Genomic DNA, 3,527 nt, shown 5'->3' on the forward strand with positions numbered 1-3,527 from the left:
TGTGAAATGTTCCTTGAAATCTGCGGGCACCAATGAGAACATGAACTTTGAGTCTTCTGATCAGGAAAATTAGGTTTTGATAAAAATATCCAAACCTAATGTACTATGGGCTCTGGAAACTCTTCCTACTCAGTATCTTTTTTATGTTTTTATAGGTAGTGTATATGTAGTGGTACTTTAATATGTACTGAACTTTATCATAATTATGGCCGTATACACATATATATGCATGTGTGTGTATTTATGTGTGTGTGTATATCTATGCACAACAGGAAGCTTATTACAGTTCTTCCTTGGAAATTTCATTTGGTATAGACACATTTATGTTTTCTTGAAGTTGATTAATGAATGGCATTTCGTTCCATCTCCCTTTGTGCATCTTTTGTGTGCATACGTCTGGCACTTAATGTTTGTGTTGATGAGTAATTTCTCCTCTCAACATTAAACATTTTCTGTTTTTTAGCCATAATTTCTTTTCCTCCTGGCTTACATAATATCACAGTGTGACACTATTTACTTGGTAAAAGTTTTGGTGCAGCATAAGATGCATGTACTAGTAGAAAGGAATTCCCATTGCTGGCTTGGGTGGTGGGAGCATTTCATCAAAAACAAGCCAGTACACTTCCATGAGTCCGTAAGCAGTATTGCTCCATGCTGGCCAGCTTCCAAAAAAAAAAAGCAATATAGGAGCAGAGTGATTCTCTCTGAAACTGCAACAAGCATTGTTCAGAGCTAGGAATCTCATATTTTTAGGGAACCCCCAGTGTAAGAAAAGAAGTTGTGTATGTTGGTGCTGAATAACTAGGACCATGGGGTTATGAGTTTGTTAATGTTGGGGGACAACTTCTGGTTCAGACTCTACCTCCTCTCCAATTCTTTGTATTGGAATTCAAAATTCTAGAAACCAAACTCTTATTTTGTTCTAAGGAGAATCTGTTCATTTCTAATACCTCCAAGGTGTGCCACCTTTAGTTTTATGCCAACAGTGGCAGAGAAAGTAGTATGAATAAGTGCTGCTGGTGTGTGTGGCTGTAGGGAGTTGTGGGGACTGCAGTGAGCAGGTCTTATACAAATAGAACAGCTACGACTTAGCTCAAACCAGGTAAGTATGAGGGCTCAGTGTTGCCAGATCTTCTGATATTTAAAAAGGAGAATACAGAAATTCAGACTTTTATGAATGTTATCCTAATTCAAGTTTTTAAAAAAATGTTGTGTGAGTTCAAGAAAATATCCGTGGGTCAGACTTGGCTCCTGTGCCAACAGTTTGCAACTCCTGTGATATTTTTATGATTTTTGTGTGTGGTGAGGGGGTAACACCTATCCATGGAACTTGTATATTTGCACCTTTATTCCCTACCTCATGATTTCATGATATGTGTATACCAAAACAGATACCTGGAAAAACTGATATCAAGGTCCATTTTATCATTTCAGCTTTAAATATCTGTCATTCAGTTGTTGGTATGGACCATTTGGTATGGGATCCAGGAGCAGACGACTGGGGAGTTTTTGTTTTCTCTCTGGAGCAGCAGCTGCTTTCGTTAGCACAGGCCTAAATCCTGCTGTTGGTCTCTGAACACTAAAAAGAAATGTGGACTCTTGTATCACTCTGATCCAACTTAGCTTTAGCACTAAAAATCAGGCTGCCATATTTACACCTCCTGGACTTTGGCTTTCATTTAGATGAACAAATACACATGTGATTAAATAATAGTGCCTATCCTTCAGTACAGCTACAAATATGGGCATGCATTTTTATTTGACAGGATAAATGTACCAATGTGCTTTTGTTGGCAAGATTGATATCAAAGAACTATCTTGTAATGAAATGTAAAATTATAAAGTAGATTCTAACTTCGTGTGTATTATCTTGGATTTGAGTGTTCCCAGGAGGCTTGTGTGTATTTATTGTGTTGCTTGGCAATTCAATTATATCAAAGCAGCGTGATTGGACTTTGCCAGTTAGCATTGCTTAAGCACCAGCCTGCGTTTTCTTTGTGCCTTTTGTGTCACCTTTTCACTTAAATATTACTTTACTTTTTTTATTATGAAGTACTTCAAACATACAGAAAAATTTTAAAATAAGTAAAAGTAATAGAGTTCTGTATACCCACCACCCAGATTGAACAATTGTTAACATTTTAACATATTTGCTTCATTCAGCCTTTGTTATTTTAGACAGATCCAGCTAACCACCCCCTTCTCTCCAGTCCTTTTCTCCTTCCTGCTTTCCCAGAGGTAATCACTATCCTGAAGTTCTCTTCTGTCCTTTCCATATGGGTTTTCTATCCAACAAAAAGATGTAACCAGCTGTGGTTTTTAGAAATGTAGATATTTTAACACTAAAAAGCAGCCATTACCTTTGTAGAAGCCTGTCTGTTCATAATGTCCAAGTTGCAGTTAGGACCCTGAAGGGAGGAGGCTTCATGGATTGTTAACGGTGTCGGGATGTTTCTCATAAGTGATTGGCAGCTCCATTTCTCTGTCTGACCTCGTGCCCTGGTCCCTCCTCGTGGAGGAGCTGCAGTGTTTCAGGCAGGTCTTGGAAGACTTCTGCTTTTTACATTTTTTTGCATCATTCTTCCATGTTTAAGTTTTAAGGTATCAAATTAGTAGGGTAGCTCCCATCTAACCTGGCATATGTCAGTTTAACATAAAACTTTTCTTGGAGTAAGGTCTTAATTCCAGAGTGAACAAGGGGTTCTCTAGCAGTGGGTTAGTTCTCAGTTTGGCAAATACCTTGACTTTCTACTTAGGAGGGGAGTGCACATGTGCCTTAACCACTGTTGATTTTTTTTTCTAAAAATCTCTTATCTTCTTTGCAAACACCTGCTTGCCTCGTCAGATGATGAAACTTTCCTTATCAGATGACTATAAGAAGCATTCCCTATGCCGAAGTCTCTTGAAGTAAAGCAATTTGCAATAATTTATGGTTGTTACGTAAGGACTTTACGCCTGCAGTCAGTAGTGTCATTTGTCTGAGCATGTTTGTTTATATGTCTCCTTTAGTTTCATTGGACACTGCTGGGTAGGGCAGTGCAAGGCAGTGTTCAACCACACAGGTGACAGGCATTCCTCATTTACAGTGTTGGCACAAGTTTAATTGTAGTGTTGTGGTCATCTAGGAATAAAAACAAAATTAGAACTGTGTGAGAGGGCATTTAATTGGGCCTCAATAGAATAATGAATCTTTAAGCTGCCACAGACTTGTATAGTCGGATTAAAGTGAATTAATCGTGAATGTGTTTAGCAGTGGTGTGTCTGCCCACGGCTTCTCCATGTAGAAGTGTTCTCTTGTACTCAGGAACACAACCTGGATTCCTTAATTTTATAAAATAGGGACAGGCTTAGTCCTCATTCAGTTGATTATCAAAGTATATAGATGTCTTAATAGGAAATATAGTTTTTTTTTTTTTTTTTTTTGTCTTTTTTGTCTTTTTCCGTGTCCGGCAACGGATCGCAACTTTCAGTGTTGCCCCCACACCGGACCGGGGACCGGCAACGGGATTGCAACCCTCGGTGTTGCT

The 3,527-nt window shown here is 38.6% G+C and overlaps 1 protein-coding gene across 1 annotated transcript in view; it reads left to right on the forward strand.

The window, feature by feature from the left end:
- ARHGEF26 (Rho guanine nucleotide exchange factor (GEF) 26) overlaps window positions 1-3,527 on the forward strand; it is a 126,268-nt gene that overhangs the window by 7,373 nt on the left and 115,368 nt on the right. The window lies entirely within an intron of this gene.

This window comes from Galeopterus variegatus, unplaced genomic scaffold, assembly GCF_000696425.1.
Source record: "Galeopterus variegatus unplaced genomic scaffold, G_variegatus-3.0.2 Scaffold3369, whole genome shotgun sequence".
In the NCBI taxonomy this organism is placed as follows: Eukaryota; Metazoa; Chordata; class Mammalia; order Dermoptera; family Cynocephalidae; genus Galeopterus; species Galeopterus variegatus.